The sequence below is a fragment of the Eubalaena glacialis genome, chromosome 6 (genome assembly GCF_028564815.1).
Source record: "Eubalaena glacialis isolate mEubGla1 chromosome 6, mEubGla1.1.hap2.+ XY, whole genome shotgun sequence".
NCBI classification, from domain to species: Eukaryota; Metazoa; Chordata; class Mammalia; order Artiodactyla; family Balaenidae; genus Eubalaena; species Eubalaena glacialis.
This window is the reverse complement of record NC_083721.1, coordinates 9,365,064-9,382,807: the sequence shown is the minus strand read 5'-3', so window position 1 is coordinate 9,382,807 and position 17,744 is coordinate 9,365,064. Positions and strand designations below refer to the sequence as shown.

Sequence of the window (17,744 nt, the reverse complement as noted above, 5' to 3'; positions counted from 1 at the left end):
TAGGCCAGTCCACAGAGGCCAAATAACAGCCCCTGTCCACAGCCCCTCAAGGTCAGATCCCATTGGCCAGAACTTAGCTTCACGGCACTCCTCACGCAAGAGAATATGGGAAAGTCTTTGTCCTGGGCTGCCGATCGCTCAACAATACTAAAGAAGGAGGGCAGTGACTGGCCACCTCTGCCGCACTCTCCCTTTTGTTAAGGTGCAGTGTGTCCCTAAGTATTGGCACAGGGAAGGCACAAAATAGATAATTGTTAAATGAACAAATAAACAAATGAGTGGATGAAATCCTTAAGGGAATGCTAATTTAAAAACAGATATGAGGACAGATTGCTAGGATGTCCATGGTTCATTTCTTCATCACTCTCTCAGAAGTGAAATTTAGGTTTAATTAGATAATTAAATTGACTTAGAAATCGTATATTTGTATGTCCGAATCAGAATAGCGATATAAATACCCAATGATGACTCCATCAGATTTTTCTCCAGAATTTCACAAACTCATACGGTCATGGAACCCTTTTGTCAGAGAATATCCACTAACAATTCATGAGACATTCATGAAAAACATTCTCCTGCCCAAAATCTTAGCAGAAAAATAGAATTCAACCATTCATCTTCTCAGGTAGGACCTTAAAGAAATCATTCTATACACAGCAAAATATATATTTTTTAAAAGCAACAACACACAGCAAAACTACTCTGTTTGACATCATAATGGTGGATACACGCCATTAAACATTTGGCCAAACCCATAAAATATACACCACCAGGAGTGAACTGTAAGGTAAACTATGGACTTTGGGTGATTTTGATGTGTCAATGGAGGTTCATTAATTGTAACAAGTATAGCACTTTGGTGGGAGATGTTGATGGCGGGGGAGTCCATGCATGTGGAGGTGGGGGGGTATATGGGAAATCCCTGTACATTCTGCTCAGTTTTGCTGTGCAGTAAAACTTCTCTAAAAAAAATAAAATCTATTTCTGAAAAAAGCAAAAGAGAAGTCTTTTCAGAGCACACTAATAATAGTTCCATGGTATCTTGCCATGACTGCGAATGACTAGACGGGTTGACCTACCACCTTACGTGACATCCTCTTCTCCCCAGTGATTTCCCAACAATCATGGAAGGTTACAAATGGCAGGGACCTTCAAATGTCATCGAAGCCATCCGTGTTCAGATCCTGATGTCACCACAGGACTGGGAGAAAACAACATCAGAATGAAACTTCATGACATGACCTCATTCGTACCCAGGGTCTGGATAACATCACTTCCACTTTAAATAAACACTGAAAAGGGAAGATTATCCAGACAGACGATCTTAGATGCACTATATCTGTGGACTAGGCAACTGCAACCAACAGTCCCAGGAAATCTGGCATTTGTTTGGAAAACACGTCTGGATTTTGAAAGGGCTCTGCCTAACACCTTCAGTGTACGCCCAGAGGTCTTTGAGGAAGCGCACTCATAAAGAGGATGCGACTGTGTGAGGAATTTTGATTGATGCCACTTACATGCTGCAACTCTTGCTCAAAAGGGAAGTTAGTCCAGTTCCCCTCTGAAACAGCTTCTCGGCAGCAGGTGGCCACCAACCACTCAGAAAGCAGGCATGTGAACGCAGCTGTCTTGAAATTCCACTGTTTTGTAATGATTCTCCCTTAATCCATTAAAAGGGCAGGAGAGGGAGGGCACAGAAGGTCGATTTTTAGCAGACAATAGTCTCTTGGAATTACAAAACTCAATATATCATGGAGAGACTGGTTCTTTTCTCCCATTTCGAAGAATTGTTATAAAATACTTGAACTAACTCAAAGCTCAGCGTTGGAGACCCCTCTGTAATTAGCATGGTTTGGAGCAGGACAGTTGAGGAGGAAGTCCATTGAAAATAGTTTGGAGTAATCTATTAGGCAACTCTCTACACTTTTCCACCATAATTTTCATTTTTCCCCTAATGAGTTCTTTTTTTCTCTCAAGTTTCTATATTTAGTCTGGAAACCTTCCAGACTGGGAGATTTTGTTTTATAACTTCCTTTTTAATTGAACTATAGTTGATTTACAATATTGTGTTAGTTTCAGGTGTACAGCAAAGTGATTTAGTCATATATATATATATATATATATTCTTTTTTCAGATTCTTTTCCATTATAGGTTATTACAAGATACTGAATATAGTTCCCTGTGCTATACAGCAAATCCTTGTTGTTTATTTTATATATAGTGATGTGCATCTGTTAACCCCATACTCCTAATTTATCCCTCCCCCCTTTCCCCTTTGGTAACCGTAAGTTTGTTTTCTATGTCCACCAATGAATTCTGAGTCTCCAGAAATTAGAAAAGACTATTTCTCAATTTACCTGGGCAGGAATCCATTTTAATGTAACTAAGTCTGGAGACTGAGGGAAACTAGATAATAATAGAAATAATTGTGCTAATTTTAAAAAGAAAAGAAAAAGAGCAAGGTTAATGTTGGTTACGGTAAATATTAATGAAAAATATGTGTTATTCAAGGTAGTCACTAAAAGGATGGAAATATTTTCAAATGTGATTCATTCCAATTGAAACAGGAAGGGAAGCAAAAGACCAGCATCTGACAAGGCAGTGAACCTCACTAAGTGACAGCAGCTCTGCCCTGTGGGGAGGAAGCCGCCCGCCTCCCAGTGCGGGGCTGGACCAGCTCACTCCAACCAGCAGCCTCTGGAGAAAGAGTCATGGAAACACACACACACACACACACACACACACACGCACACACACACGCACACACAGAGACAACAGCAAGCCAGAAAGTGTGAAAGAGAGAGGGGCTACACCAACCCCTTCAGGGCCACGGCAGCCAAAAGATATCCTTCAAGAAGGAAAGGAATCACGGAAAAGAGCTGAAGGTGGAGGCGCTGGGGGCAGTCCTAGGCCCTTCTGGTTTTGCGCTGCCCAGCTGGAGCAGATTTTTGTTCAAATAAACTTACAATTTTTAAAAAGAAAAAGAAAAATAGTTAATGGATAACTTCGGTCAAAATCTTGTTGGGAGAGAGTTAACCAGTTTTCTGGATTCAGGGGTCCTGAGACAAAAGCCTAAATGTCATCAGCAGGCAATTCAGGTAAGGAAGCCAGAACAGACTTGGAATGAAAGGGAATGGGGGCCCCCAGGAATAACACACTGTAAATGTTCAGGCCTTGGGGATTTGCAACTTGAAGAAAATGGCCAGAAGTTACTTCTGAAAGCTAGGAAAATGTACAGAAAACACAAGCATCTAAAAAAGCAGGGTTGTGAAGTGCGAGAAAGGGATGACCTTGGCTTCTTTGAGTCTATGTGCCTACTTTTAATTTCCTTCACTAAAAAAAAAAAAAAAGTTTGTGTAATGATACTTTTAAAACCCGTAAGTAGAAAACCTAGCTGGGAAATAATCAGTGTGAGCTGGCAGAGCACAGATACAGTAAGACCCCTACATACGAACCTTCACGTTGCAAACTTTCAAAGATGAGAATGTGCGTTCGCATGTCCAATCACTAAGTCAGTTCACGTGCCTGGCGTACACTGTCACGCGTGTGCATCCTCTACAAGCGGTTGTGCTTTTGTGTACTTACATTGTGTAGCTTACTAATGAAGACCTGATGGAACTGGAGGCCCAGAGAAAGGACGAAGAGAGACAAGAGGAAGAAGAAGTAACTGAAGAACTGAAGAGATTCACGATGCAGGAAATGGCAAGGGGATTTTCTTTATATGAGGAGGCACTGTTGGGATTTCCCTGGTGGTGCAGTGGTTAAGAATCCACCTGCCAATGCAGGGGACGTGGGCTTGATCCCTGGTCCAGGAAGATCCCACATGCTGTGGAGCAACTAAGCCCATGTGCCACAACTACTGAGCCTGCGCTCTAGAGCCTGTGAGCCACAACTACTGAGCCTTTGTGCCACAACTACTGAAGCCTGCGCACCTAGAGCCCATGCTCCGCAACAAGAGAAGCCACCGCAATGAGAAACCCACTCGCCGCAACTAGAGAAAATCCGCGCACAGCAACAAAGACCCAACGCAGCCAAAAATTAATTAACTAATTAATTAATTTTTTTAAAAGAAGGAGGCACTGTTAGTTTTTGAGGCACAGGACCCAAATGTAGAACGGTACGCTAAGGTTGCAGCAGCCGTTCAGAACACAACCCAGCGCTACCATGTCATCTTTGACGAGAAAAAAAGAGCTACTACCCAGACATCACTGGATTGTTTTTTTCAAGAGGGTAGATAGAATTGAATCCAGCAAGGAACCAGAACCTGTGCCATCAACGTCAGGCGTGAGTGAAATTGCAGCTTGCCCTCCATCTCCTATGGCTGATGACCCTTCAGCTCTACCATCTCCCACCTCCTCTCCCTCCTCCAGTCAGTAACTCTTGTTGCCTGTTCACTCGATGCCAGCCCCTGGATGCCAGCTGTTGTACTGTACTACTGTACTTTTCAAGGTACTGTACTGTAAGATTAAAAATGTTTTATTTTTTGTGTTTGTTTTTTATGTATTATTTGTGTGAAAAGTATTATAAACCTATTACAGTGCAGTACTACACAGCCAATTGTGTTAGTTGGGTACCTAGGCTAACTTTGTTGGACTTACGAACAAATTGGACTTAACGAACGTGCTCTCAGAACGGAACTTGTTCGTATGTAGGGGACTTACTGTATTCTCCTATTTATCTAACTTTCCTGTAAAAGAAGCCACGGGCTCCACATTACAGAAGGGTAAACGGGTGCCGTTTGTTTTAATTTTTTCAAGATTTTGATTTAATCTAATCAAGATATTGTGGTTTAGGGGGTGGAGTCAACTACCCTAGGAAGGCAGATCCAGTTACAGACTTGAGGTGCACTCAGATCTAGACCCTTCCTCCTGACTTGACTCAGCTCAGCATCACCATCCGGCCGCACTGGGCACTCCACCAGGAGACCCTGCAGATCCTCAATGAACTCAGTACCTTCCCTTCTCTCACCCTCTTTCCTCTTTCACTTTCATCTCCCTTCTCCTCTCAACCTTCTCTGCCACTGTCTTCTGCATCTCAGTTAATGAGGTCACTACCCATCTGATTTCCAATGCTAGGACTATTCAGGCACATCCCTGACTAAATAACTCTGCAACCTCCCTCACCTATAGGATAAAATCCAAACTTTTCCATCTCCATTGAGAAGAGCCTTTCATGTTCAGGTCCCCATCTACCTTTCAAACCCTCCCTACCCTATGCTCCCAATTCACCCAAGTGTCCTGCAAGACTCCACACCCGATCACGTTCCAGTGCCCTTGGACATACTCCCTTCATTTGGGGCACCCTCTTACTCTCCTTTGCCTCAGGAACTGCTGTCCCACTTCAAGGTTCTGCTGAAGCATCACCTCTTCTGTGAAGACCTCCCTAAGTCCCCAGGCAAAGTCTGTCAGTCTGTCTTTCATCCTCTTGGGTTTATAGAATAGCACTTGCCCTGCTGACTGCTAACCATTGTGTTTTTGAGACTCTCTTCCCCAGCGAGCTGTTAGAAGGCATGGAGATCTCTTATTCATCTTTGTGTGTGAGCAGTAAGCACCTTAGTCACCTTTCCTAACATTGCAACATACACATACACACATTCTGCTGTGTTTTCACCATAGCACTAATGTATACACACTTTGCCTGTTTATTTATTATGTGGCTCCCTCCACTAGAATACGAGCTCCATGAAAGCAGGTATTTTGGTCTATTCTGTTCTCCCCTCTACCACCAATTCCCAGAATAATACCTGGCATGTGGTGGACGCTTAATAAATATTTTGATGAATGTGCATCCAAAATGATTAGAATGGTGTCTACACATTCAACGTATTCATTGTTGAATGAATGCAAAAGTCCCACCTGCCTCTTAGAACTTTCCTCGGCTTTCTTCCACCTTTATTCACCTCCTCTGAACTCCTACAATAGCTACAGCGAGGTCCCACTACTCTCAGTACTTTGTTCCATTAATGTATTTTAATCTTGTCTCTCTAAGGAGATTATAAAAATTCCAAGGGCAGGCGCCACATCTTTTAAGAAAGATAATGTTAAATATAACTGGTGCCAGGTGCTTCCAAAGTGATTTATTGTATCACTTAATTATCTCCCAAACATCTACAAAATTAGTGCACTATTCTGATTTGGCATATAAGGTAACTGAGGTGCCAACGTACCCACATTCTCAAGGCCTTTAAGTAGCAAAATCAGGATTCAAACCAGGTTTGACTCTAACTTCTGTGTTCCTTCCACTAACCCACATTGCTTCTGAGTTAATGTAGCTCACTGTTAACTTTTCCAAAAACATAGAAAAGCCAAAAAAAGAAAAACAATCACCCACAAACTCTTCATCCAAAGACAATCACTATTAACATTTATTCTATGACTTGGTCTTTTTTATTCTACACATTTTTAAATAGTTGTGGTCATACTATATCTAAAAAATGGTTATACCAACTTTCTAATTAAGATTTTAAGTTTGTGTCCCATATTTATAATAAATGTTAGGATATGATCATTATTGTCTGTTTATCCATGAAGCTAAACATTTTTCCAAGGTTTTCTTAATGTGTACTTTTTCCCTTTGTGAATTATTTATTCTTTCCCTACTTATCTAGTTGAGGTCTTAATAATTTTCTTGTACATTTTATAAAGAATACTTTCTGAAAATTGTTGAGACATTAGATTTTTAAAATTTTAACCAAAAAAAATTGTAACTATGTGAGATGACGGATACGATGGATACGTGTACAAAGCTTATTGTGGTGATTTGTTCACCACATGTACATACATCTAACCCTTATGTTGTACACCTTAAACTTACACAGTTTATGTACATCATATCTCAGTGAAGCTGGAAAAAAAGAATACTTTCTTACCCATTTTTTCTGAGTTATTTTCTACGCTGTTTCTCAATTCTCTTACCCAATAAGTGCCTAGCATTGTGCTGAGTGCAAAATGAACGCGACAAAAGGGTGCTGATTAATCACTTAAAATTATTTACCCAACCAAGTGATCGTGGTTCACATCAACAGTAATGTCATATTGATATCATGTCTTCCTGATATGAAACAATAAGAAAAGCACTTCATCTCCATGGTCTTCTTCCCCAAAATCCATAACTCCAGTCTCATCATGAGAAAACATCCAACAAACTCAAGTTGAGGGACATTCTGAGAAATGCTTGACCAGTTCCTTCAGAAATGTCAAGGTCTTGACAGATGAGGAAAGACTGAGAAATTGCCAGAGACTGGAGAAGATTAAGGAGACACAATGACCAAATGTAACATGGTATCCTGGATTAGATTCTTTATAGAGAGAGGGCATTAGTGGAAAAGCTAGAGAGATCAGAATAAAGCCTGTAGTCTGAGTAACAGTACTGTACCAATGTTAATGTCTTAGTTTTGATAAGATACCTTGTTAGATGAGATGCTGAATTAAGGGAAACGGGGTAGAGAGCATACAGGAAATCTCTGTACTATCTTTCCAACTCTTCTATAAATCTGGTTATTTCAACATAAAAATTTTTTTCTTTAAATGATTCACTCTGGATACATAACTAGTGTCATTTCACAGAAGAGCACAACTTTACCTGACACAACCTTAGTTCTTTCAACAACCTTAAATGCTAGAATAAAGAACTATTTATTGGCTTCACAATAAATTAGAGGATAGCTGAAACCCAGAAATATAACGTACTGCATGTGAGTTTGCCAAGATGGAAAAGAGACACAGACAACACTTAAAAGTGTGGCCAGAGGCTCAAAGAAGAGATTAGCTGGGGAAGAAGAAGAAGACAGAGTAGAAGAGATTGATAACTTCCATATGCCACAGAATTCCCCCATTTCATTGCCAGGATGATGGTGAGGGTAGCACTGTCTACAGAGACCTTCATTTCCAAATGTAAATATTGTTCATGTATTAGCACCCTGGGAACACAGCAGCTATAACGTGTTTGCTGTATTTTTAAATATTCAGTACAATTATAGAAGACAAGAAAAATAAATGGGGTGGCTGAAACCCAAAGGGTATATTACGTAGATGGTAAGTAAGCTAGTGGCTTGTGCAAGGCAGATGAAATTCATTGATGTGTTCAGTAAACAATGTGTTAGCCGTAGGTAGTGAGTAAGCATATAGCATAATCCAGACGATATGTATATCTTGAAACAGTATAGTCATACAGGATGTATCCAAATATTTCTCTTCTTATAAGCATATCAATCATTTTAGATTAGGGCCCACCCTAGTGACCTCAATTTTTTTTTTGGCCGTGCCTTGAGGCAAGCGGGATCTTAGTTCCCCGACAAGGGATCGAACCCACACCCCCTGCAATGGAAGCATGGAGTCTTAACCACTGAACCACCAGGGAAGTCCCGACCTCACTTTAATTAATTACCTCTGCAAAGACCCTATCTCCAAACATGGTCACAACATGAGGCACTGATGGTTAGGATTTCAACATATGAATTCAACTGGGATGGGAGACACGATTCAGTCCATAACACTTGACTTTTCCAACGTCTAGATGCCACCTGCATTCCTTGGCTAATGGTCGCCTCCTTCATCTTCAAAGCCAGCAGTATAGCATCTTCAAATAGACATCCATCTCTCTGACCTCTGCATCCATCATCACATCTTCTTCTGTAACTCTGATTCCCCAGCCTCCCACTTTCCTAAAAGGACTCTTGTGATTACATTGAACCCACCAGATAATCCAGGATAGCCTCCCCATCACAAGCCCCTGTATCACATCGCAAAGTCCCTTTGCCATGTAAAGTTACATATTCACAGTTCTAGGGACTAAGACGTGGGCATCCTTGGGTGCCATTATTCTGCCTAACACAACCAGTCAGCAGGTTGATTGCGGACCTACAGCTACTGGTTGGACATCTTTCCAATAGAGCAAGGATGTGCTGGTTACAGGCACCTTTCATCTACTGAACACCTTGTTTAACCTCAGCTCTAGTCCTTGTAAGCACACCATGGACAGGCAAGGCTGATGCAGCAGACGGACAGTCAGAACGTAGCCCAGGGTTCCAGAATCCTGGAATTATGGTCTTTCCACCCTGCAGGCACTGGATCCTAAGTGCGTTCATCACCCCATCAATTTCTCCTTGCTTTTCACTGCATGTCTTGAATTGGTTGAATAAACCATATGATTTGAGCATCTTATGTGGTCTGTGAGCCCTTCTGTTCCGTGACAGCCTGCCTGGTAGGGTCTTAGAGGCTGCCACAGCATCAAGGTCATTTTCCACACATCATCAGCTTTCACACAGAAGCGGATTGCTGGGTCTACAGAACACGGTGAAATCTGATGGAGAAGGTATGTAAGCCTTGGGCTCAGAGAGGGTGGAGTTGGGTGGAATCCAGCAATGAGCAGCACAGGATCCCACGAAGGCCTCAGCAACAGAGGACTGGGGGTGACCAAGAATCCACCACGGAGGAGGAAGACCCTGCCGGCCAACTTCCCCGGGCACGCTGCCCAGACCAGCCCTGTCCAACAGTGCCCGAGGCTCATGCCAGGCCAGATTCCAGGGCATTGTGTCATTTGAGGCAGTTAGACGCACCAATGAACATTGAATAGTGTGGGAAATCTGACAGTCAGTATACCAACAGGACGGCCAGGAAAGGAACAGTGAACAGAACTCCTGTTTCCTCTTTTGTGTTGTTTCTGAGCCATAACTTCCATAATTTGTGAAATCCAAAGCACAAAAAGAATGTTAAAAGACCTGTGCATACATAGGTTTAAAACACTTTCTGCCCTTTTCCCAAAATACCAAAATCAGAAGCATTCCAGATTTCAGGAAGGAAATACATATTTAATTTAATTTATTTTTTTTAAAGGAATGCCATTTGAAAAACATTAAGAGGTGCTCTTGTATACCAAAAGCTGACTTTTAGAAATGAATTTATTTTTACTTTAAAAAGGCTTTAAAGAGTAAATATCCTTTTAATTCAATGTCAATCTTTTAAAAATTAAAAAAAGAGCTTTTCTCAATAGTAATTGTCACATTTCAAACCCCTACATTTTGGATTTTTTTGGAAAATGAAAATAAAATGTGTCCTATCTGGTGAAGACATGTGGAGTGTTACAAGGACCACCCCCAAAACTCTGCCCTTTAGATTCCAAATTCTAGATCAGGACGAGCCCTGCGTCTGTCATCTACATTAAGCCACCACAGTGATTGGAATAAAGTGTTTCCTTGAGTGATGGGCATCCTTAATAATTCATAGGTGACCACTCACAGGTCCCTCCAAGTGACAGAAGACCCTCTCAACCCTATAAAGCTGGGTAACTGAGCCCATATAATAGGGTTATGAAAAGCAACCTTTTCTGATAGAACCCTTCAGAGTTAAGTTTGCAGGAAATACATGCTACTGGTGTACGACCAGGAGAAAAATAGTTTATTTTCAAAACAGAACAATCCAGGTTTCCTACCCCTAATGTTTTCTTATGTGAAGAGATGCTACATGAGAAACACTCTCCAGACTTCAGGTACAATCCTAGTATCAGAATCCCCTGATCCAGCCCCGAGTTTATAACAAAAAAGAATACCAGCATATAACAAATAAAACATATAACGAAAAGGATGGAGAATTCTTCCTGAGAAAGTTTGCATTCTGCTTTCATATCAAGAATACATGTGTCCTCCCTTTAATTCCAATTGCAGATATTTATTCTAAGGAATTAATCAGAGATGTGAAAAATGTATATCTAACAATATTTATTTCAGCATCATTTCTGAAGTAAATTTGGAGCAACCTAAGTGTCCACCAATAGGAAAATGATTAAACAAAGTGAAGCACGGGCAAAAGATGGAATAATACGTTACCGTTTAAAGTTGGGTTTTTGAAGAGTAATAATACAGGGGTATGTTCATGATATAACGTAATAGGAAAAGAAGGATATAAAATTATAAACACAATCTGATTTCAATTTTGTTTCTAAAACAGTAAGGATTATTATTTTCATGATACTTTCCTGTTTTTTCCAAGTTTTCTACACTGGAAATGTATCACTTCCATAGTCGAGGGGTGGGGAGTATATATTATTCAAAGAAATGGATTTATCCCAGAAAACTCTTCCTTTTTAATTCTACTGTTTTTTTAATTCTACTGTTTAATTCTACTGTTTTTACAATAGCCCAGCACATGGATGTGAAAAGTGGCTACAATGAAGGCTGCAATGACCACAACCCTGTGGGCTGTTTCTCCCCAGGCCCCAGCATCCCCCATCTAAGACTGCGTCTGCACCCCCAGGGGAAACACTACAGACAGTCCGGGGAACCAGCCCAACGATTTCGGTTACTTTGATAATTCAAAGTTTGACCACAAGGCAGCATTAGTAGAGCGGGTCCTGTCTATTCAACAGCAGACGATCCTGCCCCCCAGTAATCACAGATAAGCAGTTCAACAAATGTACTCTCCTCCTAAACAACACTTACAAGGCTCTAGCACACGTGTGTTGACACAGAAAGTGCCATCAAAGTGTGTATGTGTGCAGGAGCCTGTGAGCAAGAGAGAAGGCCAGGGAGAGAAGAAGGGGGAGGGAGAAAGAGAAGGGAGGGAGAAGGGGAGGAGAGGGAGAAGGGAAGGAGAAGGGGGAGGGGAGGGAACAAAAGGAGGGAGTGTTCACACCAATGACTCAAGTCTGTGCCTGGCTAATTTAAAAATTAGCTGACTCTAAAATTTTCCTAACATTTCCAGGATAGGGAAGAACTCAGAACTAAGAACTCTAATCCCGACTAAAGGAGAATAGCCCCTTCTGTTCCTTCTTCCAACAACTTAACACGAACATCGCCAGCTTTGTCTGTGTACACAAGTCGTCTAGAGCACTTGAAACTGGTGCCCAGCGAAAAAGGAGAATTGAGCCCTTCTTTCAACAGGATTCCCTAGCCCGGACTGCAGGCGTTATCTGCATGCATTAATGCGTATGCAAAGTACCGCCGATCTAGCACGGACAGCGAGAGACATCTAGTGACAAGTTGAGTGAAAAACAGGACAACATACAGACCACAGAGAGGAAGCAATGTGCCATCCACCTGCAACTGTACTTTATTCAATAAACTGTTATTAAACATCTAATGTGCTAGGCACCAAGCTAAGTTTGGGGGAATACGAAGAACAAGACAAACAAAAGAAGAATTTTCCATCATTTGTATCACATCTGTATCAGAATTTTCCATAATTTGTAAATATCCCTCATTAGAAAATGTCTTTCTTCTGCTGTCTCTATTTATGAAACACAAAACAAAGTCCCACATTCAAAACAGAGCATCTCTCAAAGGAAAGCCAAATTATTTGCTTTCCCATGGTAAGACGATGATTTTCCAAAAGCTCTAGGATTAAAAGAATATTCTGTCAGTAATTCCAAATTTGCAATCCTTGCAAAAGGCTGGGTTTTTTCTTTGATTTTTATAACACTTTCCCCATATTCCCTCTCCCAACCCAGAGGGCTGAGCAGAACAGAAATAGTGCTTTTAAAGTGAGTTTATATAAATTTTGTTCTGATGAGTTTAGAAATTAATTTCATAACATTCTTTACTTTAATCAGTTCAAGCATCAGGCTTACAAACTAACCAAAAGAAAATATAAAACTAACATTCTGAATTCAGGTCTCCTTAATACTATCAATAGTTTGTACACGGAAACTTCTCTATACTAAGAGTGGAAAGGTATCTCTGTGTGCATGTGTGTGTGTGTGTTTAATCTCTGAATACCTCCCATCACTAAGAAATATCAATATGTGGAAATTCTAAGCTGTATTTTATCTTCAATTATATCATAATGTATTGCACATATAAAATGGTACATTGCAAATCACTCCATCATACGTTTCTTTTCCTTATAAGAGAAGGAAAACAGTTCCGTACTCTGTACCTCGAGCGCTAGAGAGGTTTGTGAGCAATCATAAGAAATGTTGGTACCTTTCTTCCAGGGAGGGCCGAAGGCAGTCCAAATCACCAGATCTCGTAAGACCCATATAAGTAAAAGCAACTCAACTTAGAGCTTATCCTACTTAGAGGTTTTGGTGAATAAGAAATACAGGATATGCTATTCATTTTAAAAGCAAAGACCAAGAAACATAAAATTATTCCGTAAATGCAGTAAGTGAAAATAAGCTTCCCTTCTACGTTATGCACATTTCAGGAAAAGACATAGTGATGGGGATGGGGGAGTCTGGAAAAAAGACAGATTATGAGACCAACCTGGGTCTTACCATTTGCCATGTGCCCTGAAGGCAGGATGGCTTTCCTTGGGAAAAATCTCAACCCTTTAGATGAAAAAGATGAACAAATCTGGCCAAAATTTTTTAATTAAAAAATATGTTTAACTGTTGCCATTTGATATCTTTTTGTCCCTCTTCATTTCCTTCCCAAATCACCAGAGTCCCATTGCATGCAGCCCTCCCAAACCCCTGCAGCCTACAACAGGGCATCCTGGCTGAGCCTCTGTGATCTGTTTTACAGCCCTGCTTCTCTATCCCAGCAGCCTGTGACATTTCTTTCCAGACCTGCATTGCAGTAAGTGCAGACCCCTTGCACGGTACCTGCCTGCAGAAAAGCCAAGGTGGAGAGCACACTACACTTCCTACCTGTCACAGCTGAACCCCTGCCACCATCTCTTTCTCAACAGGTATCTTCCACCTGGCTTTGAATTCCAGCACCACACCAGGCTGAGCCCGCCCGGGGAGGAACTGAGATAGGGCTTGAGTCACACCTGTTTGACACACACACACAATCTTTGATAATGATAATTTTCTGAGATAACTGGTCAACACCGCTAGGTCAGAAGAAAGGACCATGTGCTTCCAAATGAAAAATACCCAGAGAAATTACTGAGAGAGGTATGGTAATTAATCACATTGGCAGATTTAGAACTTACTTTCAAACAGGCTTTCTCTCGTGCCTCCGTTCACGACAGCACTTGCAGGTCCGTATCGGGACAGCCCAGCGGCCCAGCGACACCTGCGTTCAGGCAGCCCTGGCTTGTGCTCTTTTCGCAGCCCCTAGTAGGGACCATCATGCTGCCCCTCCCCCCAGGGCTGCACCCAGGTCTCTCTCAGCCCTGCAGCCTGCTGCAGGCTAGCCATCGCCCCGTTAGCCCAGGACAGTCCCAGTTTACACCGGTTAACCTGTCATAATGATTATTAGCACCTTCTTTTATTCTGAAAAGAGTCCTGGTTTGGATAATAAATTTCATGGTAACTCACCTTTCGGAAACATTCTCCCCACCAACACACCTTTCCTATCTGTGCAACTGTACAGTCGGCTGAAAAATGGGACTTTTGCACTTGTGTACTCCCGTGATTATATGCCCTGGGCCCATCCATGGTTCCCAGAGGCTGACGTGGGCCGCTTCTAGACCATCTACTGGTCCAAGATAGACAGATCACACATGTTCTCTACCTTCCCCTTTCCAACAGGTTGAACTCTAATCACATCAGATACACTTGTGCATGGATATTCATCAGGGACAAACTCTAACATATGGGGTCCTGTTGATTGATCTGTATTAGAAAATAAGATAACGTAAGATAATGTAAAAATAAGATAAGATAATGTAAGTTAGGGAGGATACTCAGTTGTAAGTCATCATCTGTGAAACCTTTTACAGAGGCTTCATTCAAAATTTAAATAGGATAAAATTCACAAACATCATGATTTGCTCATAATCGTTGGTGACTCCAAAGAAGGTCACAGACCTTCTTCAAGTGACTAATGAGAACTGACATTCAAGTGTCTTTAATGTATAAATGTCATCATTATTCTGTCCAACTGTGGACATGTACCTACCACCACTTGGTAGACACCCAAGGAGTACTTGTTGATTCATTTGTTAACAGAAGGGGAACCACTTCTCAGGCCACATTTGCAGGCAGCACTGCAGGGGTGAAGAGCTGGGGCAGATGGTCAGACATACCTCTCTCTGCAGCCTGGCTCTACCCTCTTAATCCTCTTCTACTTTGAATAGTCTCTGAACCTCTCTGAGGCTGTTTCCTACTCTGTGAAGTAGGGATAAGAATCACCAACCCCCTAGCATTGTTATACTACTGCACCTAACAAGTGAATGGATAAAGAGGATTGTGGTATACAATGGAATACCACTCAGCCATAAAAAAGAACGAAATTTTGCCATCTGCAGCAACATGGATGGACTTGGAGGGCATGATGCTAAGTGAAACAAGTCAGACAGAGAAAGGCAAATACTGTATGATATCACTTATGTGTGTAATCTAAAAAGTACAACAAATGAGTGAATATAACAAAAAAGCAGCAGACTCACAGAGAACAAACTAGTGGTTACCAGTGGGGAGGGTGGGCAGGGGCAATTTAGGGGTGAGAGAGAACATAGCCAGTATTTGGTAATACATAACTGTAAACAGAAAGTAACCTTTAAAATGTATACAAATGTTTTTAATTAAAAAAAAAAAATACTGCACTTAAAGCGTTTGATACAGTGCCTGGCATCTAATAAGCTTTCAATCATTATTTTTATCCAACAAATGCACATTGTGCTTATTAAGTGTCACACTCAGTTCTGAGCACTTTGCAAATACTAATTCATTTAATCCTCATAACAACCCCATGATATAGATAGTAAATATTAGTACTATCTCCATTTTACAGATAAAAACTGAGACAGAGAAAGTTTAGGTCCCCTGCCTGGGGTCCCACAGTTGGTTACCACCCAGTCAGACTGCCTCCAGACACTAATCTCTTCACCGGTATGCTAGGCAGCTCTGCTAGTTTTCCACACTGGTTGAGAGCACAGATGGTATCATTAGGACCCACTGAGGCCAGCCGATCAGTGGAGCTGAGGTAGGAGGTCCACAGTAGCGTCTGGTACACAGACTTGGACACAAGGACACTTACTGTCACCATGACACACCAGGATGGTGACCCACTGAGATAATCAGTAGCCAGATAACTCTAGCTTAAACCCAGATGTGTCCTGCATCAACTTCTATTACACTTTTTTAAAAGACTTCTGTTTTCTCCTTGCATTGATCTGAATCAACACGGAATCAACCTCCAACAGCACAGGTTCTCCAGGTAAAGAACCAATGTCAAATTAATCCTTCAAAATGGAAGTGTTTTGAAGGGCTCTGCTGCTTTCATTTTAGAAAAGACACATAACTCAAACTTCACGTCAGAGATACAGTCAGTCAAAAAACAGGATTTACTGAGGGCTAGCAGGACCTCCTGAGCTCACGTAGGTGAGGACCTTTGATGTTGAATTGTGTCCCCCCAAAAAGATACGGTGGAGTCCTAACACTTAGTACCTCAGAGTGTGACTTTATTTGGAAACAAGGTCTTTACAGAGGTCATCAAGTTAAAATGAGGTCATTAGGGTGGGTCCCAATGCAGTATGACTGTGTCCTTATAAAAGAAGGGGAAATTTGGACACAGAAACAGGCAAACTCCGAGGGAAGATGATGTGAAGAGAGACAAGGAGAAGACAGCCAGCTACAAGCCAAGGAGAGAGATCTGGTATGGAAGATTTCCTCACAGCACTCAGAAGTAACCAACCCTGCTGATACCTTGATCTTGGACTTCCAGCCTCCAAAAGTGGGAGAGAATAAATTTCTATTGTTTAAGCCTCCCAGCTTGTGGCACTTTGTTACAGCAGCCATAGGAAATTAATACAGACTTTGGTATCAGGAGTGGAGTGGCTTAAACTCAGAAACCTAACTGGCAAAGAACTGAGGGGCACCCATGAGACACACAGTGAGCTGATGTGAGTTAGACAGTGGGCAGACGGGGCACCAGTGACCCCAGGTGAGACCAGAAGACTCTCTTCCTTGGCCTCGATTGGAGGGGGTAGGGGGACCCCACATGCTCTGAGCACTGAGGGTCACCTGCCCAGTGGAGCCAGGAGCAGTCCTTACTGTCCCCATCCAGCTCAGTGCCCCTGGCCATTCCAGCCAGGAGCAGACATGTCTAATCTCTCCATGTCTAAACTCTCCAGGTCAGACCCCTGTCTCCTTCATGTTGAGAGTCCTCTCGACTGGCCTGTGGGTCTCTTGATGCCTACTTGACTATGAAGAGGGACAGCCTCAGCTCCTAGAAGATGGGGCAGGCATATGTCAATGTGGGTTCCTCTCTACTTAAATTAACCCTTCACCTAGTTGGTACAGAGGTGTAGCCAATGAAGCCAGTTGAAACTGAGGGTGCTACCCCGTAAAAGCAGAAGTTCTTCCCCATATACTCTTACCTCTGTCCTTGACCTCAAGCCTTGCCTAACAAGTAACCTACTGGCCTGTGTACTCCAACGCCTCTGTGTTGCCTCTGATCATTTGTCTGATGAACACGTCACTCTACCCTTTAAAATCCTAACCCCTCTGCACCCTCAGTGATTATAATTCCGGGTCCGGTGCCATGGAATGGAGGCACAAGTGTAGCAGGGATGGTTTGATCTCTGTAAAATATTGCATTTACATTCAACATCATCTAGAGCTGAACCCTCCAGATTTGGAGAAATCACTTCTCTTACTGAAATTTAATTACTTCTGTGATTTTGGTCTACCAGAAAAAAATACAATGTACAGAATATAAATAAGAAACAGAACAGGCAGTGCCAGATATCTGACTGCATTTTTCCTAATATAAAACATATAGGTCCTAATTCCCTTCAAACATCTCTTGCCCTGTAGATGAAATATAGATACCTTTATTTTTAATAAACAAAGGGGAAAAGGATCCTTTATGCAATATTTTCTTGGAAATACCAAATATCTAGCCATGTCAAGG

General features: G+C 41.8%; 1 protein-coding gene across 3 annotated transcripts in view; it reads right to left on the bottom strand.

The window, feature by feature from the left end:
- The window catches only part of SETD4 (SET domain containing 4), a 136,911-nt gene that overhangs the window by 5,614 nt on the left and 113,553 nt on the right, over nucleotides 1–17,744 (bottom strand). For 2 of the 3 annotated variants that reach the window (XR_009701236.1, XR_009701239.1), the window contains one exon: nucleotides 1,169–1,201. The exons of the other annotated variant lie outside the window; for it this stretch is intronic. The gene's annotated coding sequence lies outside the window, so the exon portion shown is untranslated. Of the gene's footprint in view, nucleotides 1–1,168; nucleotides 1,202–17,744 lie in introns of those variants that run through there. 3 annotated transcript variants of the gene reach the window in all.